The sequence below is a fragment of the Diabrotica virgifera genome, chromosome 9 (assembly GCF_917563875.1).
Source record: "Diabrotica virgifera virgifera chromosome 9, PGI_DIABVI_V3a".
Lineage (NCBI taxonomy): Eukaryota > Metazoa > Arthropoda > Insecta > Coleoptera > Chrysomelidae > Diabrotica > Diabrotica virgifera.
The window spans coordinates 25,622,845-25,636,946 of NC_065451.1; the positions used below are offsets into that span (position 1 = coordinate 25,622,845).

General features: G+C 33.2%; 1 protein-coding gene across 1 annotated transcript in view; it reads left to right on the top strand.

The window, feature by feature from the left end:
* The first annotated feature begins 9,184 nt into the window (after positions 1–9,184).
* Positions 9,185–14,102, top strand: part of LOC114334259 (uncharacterized) — a 43,329-nt gene continuing 38,411 nt past the window's right edge. Inside the window, exon 1 of the mRNA XM_028284296.2 lies at positions 9,185–9,268. The gene's annotated coding sequence lies outside the window, so the exon portion shown is untranslated. The remainder of the gene's footprint in view (positions 9,269–14,102) is intronic.

Genomic DNA, 14,102 nt, shown 5'->3' on the forward strand with positions numbered 1-14,102 from the left:
CTCGAGATCCATCCATAGTTATTTTTGTTTAATCTGATTAACTTTGCTGGTATATCTTGATTTTTAATTTCAATAAATAATTTATTTCTTCCAGTACAGTCAAAGGCCTGTGGTAGGGGAGCAAAGCATGCTAAATGTGCAGTCACCCGAGCGCTTTGGGGACCTATTAGGTTGTGAAGAGTAGGTACTAAAACCAAAAAAGAATGTGTGTGTACTTTGTACGCACGTAAGAAGTTATACTTCTACTACATATTATATGATCTTTAAGACAATACCAAAAATTTAAAAAAATAAAAGAATAAAACGCACACAAACACATTGAAAAATGCCACAAAGAAAAAATGATTTCTGAACGATAATAATTGTTGGTAAAAATTTTAAATACGCATTTTCTGAAAAAAAATTATATAGCAAATATACTTACAATCATAAAATGCATAAAAAAATAAAAAAATAAAAACTTGCATCGGGAATCGAACCCGTGAATGTCGGGGCGCTTTGATTCGTAATCGAAGCCTAGACTCACTCGTCCAATTCCACATTATTTGTCATGTGGAAAAATAGGGTAACTGAACGTTTTACTGTTTGACAGTTGTTTTGAATATAATTAAATTATGTAGTTTAAATTTTGTGGAAGAAAATATTAAAATATAACAAAACAGTAAGAAAACAATATATTAGATGAAGATTGGTAGAACTTTTGTTGGTAATCAAATTAAGTATGTAAATCAAAGCATTACATACCTACTAGATAAATAAATCTACGCCAAAAAATCATAATTTAAAAATAAAAATCGGACCTAATTTGGGATTTCTCTCTAAAATCCCCATTCTTGAGAAAATAAATGTACAGTAGAGCGTCGATTATCCGAACGTCGATCAACCGAACGACCGCTTATTCGAACTATCGACTCCCGCGTCCCGCACTCGAATACCGAGCAAGCGTTAGTAATTGACGCTTAAAATATCTTCAATTTTCTTCAATATTGTATCCAAAAATAATTATGTTGTTGCAAAGACTGCACTTTTTTGTTTAGTTGCTAGTTGTCATTATCAAGATATAAATAAATATGTAGGTATATAAATATGGCTTTTATTCACTTGTGGATAAATATGTATGACTATAAATATGTATCAATATATTGTAGTTCGATTATCCGAACAAATCGGTTTTCCGAACACATATATGTCCCCCAATTAGTTCGGATAATCGACGCTCTACTGTATTTCAACCTAATCCAAATGTATAATTACAATATGATTATAATAAAAACTACTTACCAAATTAGAATGAGTTTTCCTTGTCCAAAATAGTCCAAAAGTCCAAAAATATAGGTATATGAAAACTATTTAAAAGGGCAGTATAACTATTAACTAACTTTTGTTTGTTGTTTCTTTTCACACAAATTTTAAAACGCAACAACCATAAATAATCTAACTACAGCTGTGCCACAGCCACCATATTGAATAATTTTTGACATGTCATTTGAACATCCAATCAGAACAAAGTTATAATGCGCATGCGCCGGGATCATAGGTTTTAACATATAAAAATTCACCCTCATATCGCCGGTAAAGAAGTATAACTTCAAAAAAGTTAAGTAAAGTTTTCCATTTTAGTGGGGACTTGTCATTTGACTAGCGCCATTTATGCATAATTCGAAAAAATCTCTCGAATAAAAGTTACTTATTTTTACGTAAGGAATCCAAATCTGCAATAAAAATGGGAGCTCCCATTTAAGATTTTAAAGTAAATCCCCACCTCACCTTCGTGGGGGGTCGTGTTTGTTGCCATTCGATAGATTTTTCAAAACTATTGAATAAGTGTATTTTCAGTTTTTCGATCTGATGTTCATTTCGCGAAATATCGCGGGATTCGTATTTAAAATATTAAATTTACCCCCCACCCCTCTCCGTGGGAAGTCGTTTTTGGTATCATTCGATAGATTTTTGAAAAATATTGAGTACGTATTTTTTAGTTTTTCGATCTGTCATTCATTTCGTAAAATATTCGCTTTTTTCTTGTGAAACTTTGGGACTCGTCCATTTCCTTACGCCCCACTTAAATCGTCAGATTTTTTAAATATACACTGTTTTGCATGTACATACTTCTTACCTTATTAGTCCAGAGAAATAAGATTTTTGTCGTGACACATCCCCCTCCAGGCCGAGACCAAATTTTTTGAGTAGTGTGGACATCTATATTAATAACCTATGTATATGTTTCCTGCAGCCAAGTTTGATGATATACATAGTTATAAACAAATGAAGATCAAAAAACGTTAAATTTTCGCTTTTTTCGTATGTTACTAAAAAGTGAAGCATTCTAAACAAAGAGTAAGAAACTCATAAATCATATAAAAAACTTCAATATGACGTTCGCTAAATATGTTTATCCTTATTTGTTGCCTAGAAAATTGTAAAATAAGTCATAAATTTTGAGATTATATAAACGTTCATAACTTATGTAAAAATTAAGTTAGAACCTTCTTATTACACGGAATGCTGAGACTTCTTATGCTTAAGTTATATTTTAAATTTCAAAGCAATTGGTCAAACAGTTTAAAAGTTATTTAATTTGTTTATCCCAAATTATTTTTTTTGCAACACTATAAGTCAGAAAATTATGAGGTTACAGTAATATTTCGGACAGTTTATGAAAGAAGAACATTTATAATATTAACTTAATTTAAAAAATCACAAAAAGTAATTTTAAACAGTGTAAAATTATTTTGCAAAAATATGTCGATTTTTTGCTTACTTATAGAATAACTTCTTTAACCGTTACCCGTAGAAAATAGTTATTTTCCTAGCAAGTGCAGAAAGTCATACTTTTCCGCACGCGACTGCAGTTTGCCGAACGACGCGAAGCGGGAGTTCGGCAAGCAGTCGAGTGCGGAAAAGAGACTTTCTGCAAGCGTTAGGAACAATATTTTTTCTACGAGTCTTTAAAAAATGACCAAATCTTAATCAATTAATTTAATTAATATGAAAATACATACACAAATTAATTCTTTGACAAGGTTGTCAAAACCAAACTTTCAGCAAAATTGGTTAGCATGACGACGATCTTGGTTTCCATGACGACGATTCAAAACCACTGTTATTGTCTACTGATTTGACTTTCGAATATTATGTCAAAATTATTTTATTTCATCGAATTCTCGCGTTAATTTCATTAAAACAGGAACACAATAAGATATATTCGAAATAAATTAGTAAATAATATCTAAATATTAACTAAAAGGGAAGTTCCCTAGGTTGGCTGTATACCATATAGTTAAAAAACTCTAACAAGAAGTAAAACCACTTCTATGTAAATTGGTATATTTATTAAACTTTATTAAACTTTATTAAACTTTATTAAACTTCATAGTTAAAGTTGGCCTAAGATGGTTGATTGAGGTTTTGGTAGGGTTTCACCATGTTCCCATAGGCTATATCCTTTAACATCGGCGTTTAGCCTGTTTAATATTATTTTTAAATAATGTAAATTGAATTTTAAATTCAACCATTGTTTGGTTCTGGGGCTATTTAGCAAGTTTGCACATTCACTGATGATGGACCGATAGGTCTGAAAAGTGTCTGAATTGGACATATTTTATTCAATCCATTGGGATTTTTTAAGTTTTAATAAATATACCAATTTACATAGAAGTGGTTTTACTTCTTGTTAGAGTTTTTTATCTAAATATTAGTTTATTGCATGTATTATAATTACTTTAAGGCCATATTAACATATCTAAATTAACACGAGTGCGGAAAAGTAACACGCGTGCGGAAAAGTAAAACTTTCTAAACTAAAACGCGTGCGCGAAAGTAGACATTTTTGCACGCTCGTAGAAAAATTATTTTTTCATATTTAGAAAGCCTGCATTTTTATACACATTTAGACAGAAAAACAATTGTCCTAGGACAATTAGGGACGGAGTTAGCCCCCCCCCCTTTTTTTTAATTCACATATTTTTGCAAAATAATTTTGCAATATTTAGAATTATTTTGTGTGATTTTTTTTAAATTAAATTAATAGTGTAAATCTTCTTCTTTCATAAACTACCCAAAGTATTACGGTAACTGCATCATTTTCTGACTTATAGTGTTGGAAAAAAATTAATTTGCGATAATTAAATTAAATAACTTTTAAACTATTTGACCAATTGCTTTGAAATTTAGGGTATGAGATAAGCACCAGAAGCCTCAGCATTTCGTTTAACAAGAATGTTCTAAATTAATTTTTACATAAGTTATGAATATTTATAAAAACTCAAAATTTATGATTTATTTTGCAATTTTCTATGCAACCAATAGAGATAGACATATTCAGCGAACGCCATTTGAAGTTTTTTATACGATTTATGAGTTTCTTACTCTAAAATTTGTTTAAAATGCTTAACTTTTTAGTAATAGACGAAAAAAGCGAAAATTTACCGTTTTTTGATCTTCATAATTTGTTTATAACTATGTATATCATCAAAATCGGCTGCAGGAAACATATATTAGGTTATTATTATAGATGGCCATACTACTCAAAAAATTTGGTTTGGTCCTGGAGGGGGTTTTGTCACCAACAGGATATTTTTTTCCTTATTTCTCTGAACTATATAGACTAAGAGCCGCTATAGGTGAAATTTCTTAATCATTTTAGGCACGATAAGACCCTATAACTTAAATAGTAGAACCTAAAAGAAAACGTTTAAAAACTGTGCCGTCACTTTTTAGTGGCACATGCGTCGATAGTGGCGCATCAAACTTTCCACTTATGTACGGGATAAATAAATTAAAAGTTACCCTCTTTCACTACCAGAATTCAATATTTTTCATTTTTTTAAGTTCTATGTAATGAACACATAAGATTCAGCGTAATTTTAACCCACCACTTCCTTCCCCCTGCCCACACCATCAAAACCTTCATTTTTCGTTTTTATTTTTTTCGGTGGGATGCACACAATTTTAAAATTTCAAAAAATTCACACGCATAGTTGAGGATTTTATAAAACATTTATTTTTATTTATTTTTATAGATCCGTAGGTTAAGTGTACTTAACCTCAAAAACATTTTTTTTTTTGAAAAAAGCGTATAACTTTTTTTTGGGGTTAGCTACAGTTCTAATTTTTTCTTAACCTTGTGTATTTTATCATACACTATATGTCTAATTTTTTAGAGTTTTCCGTAAGGCTTGCCATCTTCAAAAATCCAACAAAACTGTTATTTAAGGGGCTTTTGGAGAGTCTGAACGTGTTTCTCCCATTTTTAATTGTTCTAAAGGACTCACTTACTTTAATTTACATATAACCTATGAAAAAGAAATTAATTTGATCTATTATGAAGTCTATAAAATAGGAAAAATCCCCAAAAGCCCCCAAAAGACAGTTTTTTGGATTTTTTAAGGTGGCGAGCCTTACGGAAAAATCTGAAAAAATTAATAAATACAGTGTTTGATAAAATACACAAGATTTAGAAAAAATTAGACCTACCTCAAAAAAAAAAATTAATAAGCTTTTTTCCAAAAAAATTTTTTTTTTAAATTTTTGATGATATGTACTCTTAACCTAGGGGTATATAAAAAATAGACATGTTTTATAAAATCCTCAACTATGCGTGTGAATTTTTTGAAATTTTAAAAATGATTGCATCCCACCGAAAAAAATAAAAACGAAAAATGAAGGTTTTGATGGTGGGGACAGGGATAAGGGAGTGGTGGATTAAAATTACGCTGAATCTTATGTGTTAATCACATAGAACTTGAAAAAATGAAAAAATTTTAATTTTGGTAGTGAGGGAGAGCAACTTTTAATTTATTTATCCCGTCCATAAGTGGAAAGTTTGATGCGCCACTGTCGACGCATGTGCCACTGAAAAGTGACGGCACAGTGTTCAAACGTTATCTTTTAGGTTCTACTGTTTAAGTTATAGGCTCTTACCATGCCTAAAATGATTAAGAAATTTCACCTATAGCGGCTCTATAGTCTATTATCTTAATCTGACGATTTCGAGCTTTTCTAAGGATAGATTTTTCGGCCCCTCCTTAACGAACTCCCCTGTATTAAGAGCCAATATATGATAGAGGTACATTTTCAGGGTACAAGGTTTCTCCCCATGTAATAATCTGACGCGCTCGAGTAACTGCAAAAATCCCCACTTTGGCTCCCCTACCATTGTCTACGAAGAGGATGTGGTCTATGCTGTGTTCGTGGCAGTTTTTCATTGTTTGTGTAATTATGTGGATCGCATCTGTAGTGGATCTTTTTTCTCTGAATCTTTGCTGGTAGTCCCCAATTTTTTTCTCTGTGAATTGAGTGAGTTTTTGTCTGATGAGGGCTGTTAGAATTTTATATGTTGTACTCAGTAGAGATTTTCCTCTATAGTTACACTTTATTACTTATCCTTTCTTAAATATTGGTACAATTCTGCCTTCTTTCCAATCCTCGGGCATTTCTTCCGCTTCCGATATTCTAACTATTGGAATATAGGTCGTTCTTAATAAATTTTCTGTTTCATTTTTTGAATGATGTCTAAATATTCATCATATTTATGTTGGTATCCCTATTTCATTATCTCTCATGTCATAGTTCTGTGAAGTGTGTTTCCCATAATCTATTATCAATTTTAACTACTGGTTTGCCTTTCCTTTGTTGAGCATTTAGGTATCTAAATAGTTTTGCGCTGTCGTTAGTATTCTTTTCTAGGTCCTTTAACAGCTCTTCCACCCACAGTTTTTTTTGTTCTTTTTACATTTAACATTTACCATTTAACATTTAACATAACATTTAACTGCTACTTTCTTTTTTCCTTTGTATTCATTTCGATGATGTTCTTTAGTCGATATCCATTTATCTCTTGCTTGGTTTTTCTGTTTGATTTTGATTTCACTTTCTGTATCGAACCATCATATCCAGCATCATCAGAAGAAGGTATAGGGAAGATTACATAAAAACTAATCAGGGCCCTGATTCTAATTCATATTTTGACTCAAAACAAGTCGCAATCAATATGGCGACGTTGAAATGCGACTGTGCGAGCCTTGTGGATTTTAGTTGAACTAACGAAATGATGTCATAAAATAGCGACTTATCGAAATTAATTGCGACTCCAAAAAAGTGGTTGATATTATAATTTCCAGTCGAAAGTCGAAATTATTGTGACGCGGACATGAATGAATGGCCGAAAGCGAGGTTAGGTTTAGTTTAGATGTGTTTTGTTTGTTTCTTGCAAGGAAAACTAAAGCAAAAGGTGTTAATAAGACTGGATTTTATGGAAATTTGCTGGTTTTGGAGGAATCAGATAAAATAGTATTAAATTAGAAATATGTATAATAATTGAGAATTTCCACAATGTGAATTATCAACTCAATGAAAGATGTAAGGTAATAATCTGGGAAAATTAGTATAAAACAAGGAAAATTATGTACCAGCTATTTTATTGCTGGACATGCTTGAATCAAATCTTAAGATTTCATATATTAGTAATATAGCTATGCATAGTCCGCAGAAAGTGTGCTATTTGGTTTATAAAGAAATTCGCTCCGAAATCTTTTTTTCAATTATTATTGCTCTGTAACTCAGAAGATTTTAACGTTAAACAAAAAACACCCACATAAAAATTCACTGTAATTTAATTCTGCACATAGATATTTTTTTCCGATTTCCTTCGGTGGAAATTTTCCTCGGAAAATTAGGGTTTTCCAAACAAAATCTTTAATTTTCAACTAAAATTTTAGTGAAGTAATATTTATCAATATTAAATAACTTGGTGACATAAATCTTTTTTGTTATGGATACCTTGAAGATATGAAAATTTGTATGTACAAAGAGGACCGGAATAAAAAGGTAATGGTTCAAATATTGAAATCCTGTTGTTTATAACTCTGTCGCAAATGCCGGTCAAATTTGACCGGTTATACCTGGAACCACTCCTCGCAATTCAATTTTTTTTCTTCGAAAAGGGCACAGAAGCCGCGCCCTTTTCAACAGCGTTAATTTAATTTAATTTAATCTAATATTTTCTGAGGGGTTCTATTTGTTTATAAGCCAAAAAATTGTTTCTTTATAATATTCCTGGGACCGCTCAAATAGTCCAATTTCAATTCTGTAAAGTACGTTGAATAGGTATAGTGCTTTTTTATACGAAAATCAAAGTTATTCTGGTGTATCATATCATAATCTTTTTGGTTAATATTTCGACCGAAATTTTTTAATTAACATTTTAATTATTGCTAAACTATTGTTTAGATTGTCGCCGGCCTCCTGATATAATAATCTACTATAAAAAATCTTTCATGTCATCAATTTATTTAATTATTGAAAAATAACTTTTTTGGGAAAACTCGGATATTCCGAGTAAAATTTTTGTTGAAGGAAATCGGAAAAAAAATAACTTTGTGCAGAACTAAATAACGGTGAATTTTTATTTGATTGTTTTTGGTTTAAAGGAAAAATCTTAGGAGTTATAGAGTACTAATTAAACAAAAAAAAAGAAGATTTAGGAGTGCTAATTTGTTTATAAATAAAATAACGCACTTTCTGCGGACTTGTCATACCCCATATTACTAATATATGCAATCTTAAGATTCGATTTTAGCAATAAAGTAGCCGGTAAATAACTTTTCCCAAAAATGGAATTTTTTCGATAATTTTCCCAGACTATCAACAAATGTTGCGGTGGTTGCGTAGCCAATAAATCCAATAAACCGGAGCGCCAACCCAAATTCTGAGCAGTGTCAAAATGATAACGTTAATATCCCCAGTTGTAACTAATATCGAAATTAATAAGAATCATTATAAATTGCGACCATCATGGAGGAGTCGAAATTAAATTGTGACATCGAAATGAATTAGAATCAGGCCCCAGTATTTCTTAAGAAAAATAAACAGGGGTATCTATATTAGATTTTCAGAAAACTCAAAGACCTGACAACAATCTAAATACCACCATAATATTGGTCGCATCACAAGACCCTTTCACACCAAAATCTATAAAAATCGTGTAAGCTGTTTGCGAGATCATTGAGACGTTCCATCTATAAAACTCACTCTGTATAACTTCTTAAGAAGATAATCTTATTCAATAATATAGTAACAAACATGGTAATTACCTTTTTATCGTTCCTAAAATATCCCATTAATATTAGCTTAGTTCCAATTTTACCAAATGAATATTAGGTGTCATTTATTAGTGGCTATTAATGTAGAATGTACCGTGACACTACGTCTAGACGCAGTTTAAAATCAACAATTAACTTGGTTTTCCGTATCACATATTATTAAAAAGGTAAGTTTATATTAAAATTATTATTAGATCTTGCATATCTGTAACAATAATATCAATATAGAGCAAACTAAATTAAAGATTTGATTAACACTCAGATTATAACAGTGGAAGTGAAAGTCAAATCTATATATTATATTTTGTTACAAACATCTTATCAGTATCTCATTATGTGGCAAATATATTTCGGTCTGATACCATTACATACATAACATACCAATACTTCTTCTTCTTCTTCTTCCTCTTTATAAGCAATTCTACCGCCAGATTGGCGGATTGATACCCCTATGGAAGGTTGTCACTCCATCTTTTACGCGATCAGCCGATTCTTCTTCTTCTTATACTTGTAGATCTGTCGATCTGTTAATTCCGACTTTAAAGTATTTCTTGAGACGTAGACTGCCAGCTATCTCTCCATTTCTTGGTGGTCTTCCCGGTGGACGCTTACCTATAGATTTTCCTTCTAGCGCAATTCTTGGTAGTCTGTGCTCCTCCATTCTTTTTACATGACTGAACCATTCTCTTCGTCTTTGTCTATCCCATCTTACTACATCTTGGACGCCACATTGTTCCCTGATGATGTTGTTTCGTATTCTATCTCTTGTTGTCTTTCATGCTATTGCTCTTCATTTCGGCTGTTCGTAGCATGCTTTTGGTTTTATTGGTATCTTCTCTTGATTGGATACCATAGGTCAGAAAAGGTCTGATGCAAGTTTTATAAATTCTAACTTTGCTATTGCCATTCTCATGTATGGGTTATTCCATACCACATCTCTCATCATCCGGACATGTCTGCGGCCTTGTGTATTTGTCCCCTTAGGTCTCTGGCTGGGACATGATAACTTGATATTACCAGAGAACGGCAGTTCTCGCCAGTGGCGCACACCCACACCCCCCAACACGCGACACTATATATACTTGAACTATATATACACTATATATACGAAATTGAAAATTGTACCAACTCCCATCTTAAAGTTCAGGAAAAGACTAACCCATTTATATATCAACCATTCATTTTGGTCCAAGGGTGGAGATTTTACGGAACTTCCTATTTAGAACCTGTTTTTCGTTCTCGTCCCCAAAACTCCCAAAACTTCGAAAATTTAAGTCCGACCTTTCCGGCTTCTAATAGTTCTGATCATTATCTTTCCAACGCAGGTCTAAATTTGAAAATCGGTTATACCATTCAAAAGTTACCGAGCTCAGAAATATGACTCAAATTCTATTTAAAAAAGGGAAAATGTTTGTGGATATGTATTGTTACAAGTTCTTTACAATACTTTATTTAACTTCCAATACAATATTACAATACGTTAACAACTTGAACAAACTGACAACTTTAAATACTCAAAATCTCAAAAAATACAACTGAACTATCAAATGTCAAACACAATGTTTATATAGTTTTCTGACGTTCTAGACGTCACCAGACATTTCTGGGTTATTCCATGACATCCAGAACATTCTCGTACGTGACTACTTCTTCTTTCACGTCGAGGGACTCTTTCTATGTAGGAACAATCTACGGAACTGTCATAACACTGCTCCCTCCTTTATAGTTATTCGCCTCGAATAACTGGTCTATCAGGGTCTGGTTGAAGCCAACAGGGTGGATCAGTTCCATGATATGGGGCTAATCTCTCAATGTGAACTACCTTGGGTTTACTTCTCGCTGAAAACTGGATGCGGTAGACTAGATCATTTATTTTCTTTAAGACGGTGTACGGGCCTTCCCAGTTTCGTTGAAGTTTCGGACAAAGTCCTTTCTTGCGTGTGGGATTGTATAGCCATACTGGGTCACCCCTTTCGAAAATTGTCCCAGTAGCTTGCACATCGAACCTGGACTTGGCTTTATCACTTTGAAGCTTCAAACTTTTACGAGCAAATTCGTGGACTTTTTCCAGTTTTTCTCTTAAGCTTTCTAGGTACGTCAGGGATGAAGGTTCTTCTTCACAGGTAGGCAATTTTCCGAAAATAAGATCTTGAGGAAGCTTTATTTCTCTTCCGGTGATCATCATTGATGGAGAATAACCGGTTGCTTCATGTTCAGAACTTCTGTAGGCTAACAAGAATAGAGGTATTAGGGTATCCCAATCTTTTTGATTATCAGCAACAAACATTGAGAGGTATTGACAAATAGTTCTATTATGTCTTTCGATCATTCCGTCTGATTGTGGGTGGAGAGGCGTAGTTCGAGTTTTCTTAATACCCAAGATTTTCATTAGTTCTTGCCATAATTCGGATTCAAAATTTCGTCCCTGATCAGAATGCAACTCTAAAGGAACTCCATGTCTTGATACGACGTGTGTTATGAATGCTTCCGCTACAGTCGTCGCTTCTTGATTAGGAAGAGGTGCAATTTCAGGCCATTTTGAAAAATAATCCATTGCAACCATTAAGTACTTGTTACCTCTCTCTGTCGTTGGAAGTGGACCGAGAATATCAACTGCAAGTCGTTCAAAAGGCTCTCCGGAAAGATATTGTGCCATTTTACCACGACTTCTTGTTCTAGGGCCTTTTCTACCGTTACACAAGTCGCATTTCTTACACCATTCTTCTACATGTCGGCGACAATTGATCCAATAAAATCTGTCTCGAACCCTGGCCAGTGTTCTTTTTACCCCAAAATGTCCTCCAGACAGGCTGCTATGAAGTTCTTGCAACACACTTTTAATGTGTGATTTTGGCAGTACCACTTGTTGAACTATACGTACTCCATCGGAACTTTCCCACTTCCGATATAACAAACCATTCGAAAGATGCAAGGATTCCCATTGAGCCCAGTACGCCTTTATAGTTCGACTGTATTTAGATATTTCCTGCCCAAGAGGTCTTACTCCATTTTTAAGCCAATCTCGTATAACTCTTAAGTCGTTATCTTTCTTTTGACTCTTCTTAATGTTTTCCAGAGAAATCTGGTCATTATCTTCTTGTTGTTCAACTGTGGTCATCCGCAGACTAACTTCTTCGGTTACATTCTCTTTTTGTGCTAGCTGACGTTGGCTTTGAACTTGTAATTCATTTAATGCATTTTGGTATTCTTGAAATTGTTTATTTAACACATTCTTCTCTTTCATCAGTTTTTGACATTCGTTTTCCAGATTGGACTGTGTAGTTTTTGCATTATTTTGAATTACCTTACACTCTTCTTGCAATATTGTCACCTGTTCTCTTAATCTTTCTATTTTATTTTTACTAATCGCTAGTTGTTCCTTCAAATGGCTAACTTCAAATTCCAGTGTATTTTCTTCCTTTCTATGGTCAGTTGTAGGAAATCTGTTTCTTAGTGACCATCTACCATCATTTCTAGTGAGACTTTGCGACAGGCTTCTGGATGTCGAACTAGGCGACCTTCTGATCTCATTCTTGTATTCTTCTTTTCGTGCTTGGGATCGGCTTCTGCAATTGGATTTTAGATGTCCCATTCTTCCGCAGTTAAAACATCTTCTGTTTTCATTTCGAGGTTTTTGTTGGATATTTTGTAGTAAGCTTAATATCTGGGATAAAACTAGTTGTTCATTATTTGTGGTTGTGACTTGCTTATTTTCTGTAAATCTTATTTCTTTTAATTGTGGAAGAGATCTAGAAATATTTTTCGCCGCTTCGTACTCCCGAGCTGAGATTAGTGTTTTATCTAGCGTTTTGTGGTATTGTAATCGCAGAGCCTGTTGCATTTCGATATCATGCAGTCCATCTATGAAAGCCTGTATACCGATTTGTTCCAGAAAATCTCTTGGTGCCTGAGGATATGCCAAATGTAATAATCTTTTAATATCAGCTTCAAATTCTTGTAGGCTCTCGTTATGTTTTTGATACCGAACTTTAAGCTGACTTTGAAAAACCTGCTTCAGATGTTGTTGGCCATATCTTGTTTCTAAAGCTTGAACAAGTGAGTCATAACTAGGTGAATCCTGAGGAAGAAATTGAAGGACGGTTGCTGCCTGGCCTCGAAGCGACACCACCAAGGAAGCTGCCATTTCTCTCTCAGTCCAGCCATTTGCTCTTGCTGCAGCTTCAAATTGGAAACGATACGTTTCCCATGCTGTTTGGCCATCGAAGGTGGGTGGTTTCAAAATTTTGCTATTTCTGATTGGGCCTGATTCAAGAAGATTTAGGGGATGTGAAGATGAAGGGGCTGTTTCAGATTCGACATTCGTTACTGAAACAATACGAGATAAAGAAGCTTGGGTATCAATTTTTCGTTCTAACATAACTATTTGTCTTTCTAAACTAGATTTTAAATTATCTTGTTGTTGCTTTAAATCATTTTGTTGCTGTTCTAGTTTATTATCTAAATAGTTTTGTTTTTCTTCTAATGTGTCAATTCTATTATTAATTTGACTTACCTCTAATGTAAAATTTTCTTGAATTTGTGACAAACTATTTATTATTTCTACCTCTACTTGTCTACGCCTCTCCTCCTCTTCTTGCCTACGTTTCTCTTCATTTTCTTTCTCTGCTTGCCTACGTTTCTCTTCATTTTCTTTCTCTTCATGCCTACGTTTCTCTTCATTTTCTTTCTCTGCTTGCCTACGTTTCTCTTCATTTTCTTTCTCTTCATGCCTACGTTTCTCTTCATTTTCTTTCTCTGCTTGCCTACGTTTCTCTTTCAACTCTTCCATATTTAAAAACCATTCTGGTGGTCCGGATGTATCCATTTCTTTCTCGAATTTAGTAGATCTTGTATTGACCATATACAAATTACTTAATGTCTTCTTATCCCACCGCTGTCACCAATGTTACAAGTTCTTTACAATACTTTATTTAAATTCCAATACAATATTACAATACGTTAACAACTTGAACAAACTGACAACTTTAAATACTCAAAATC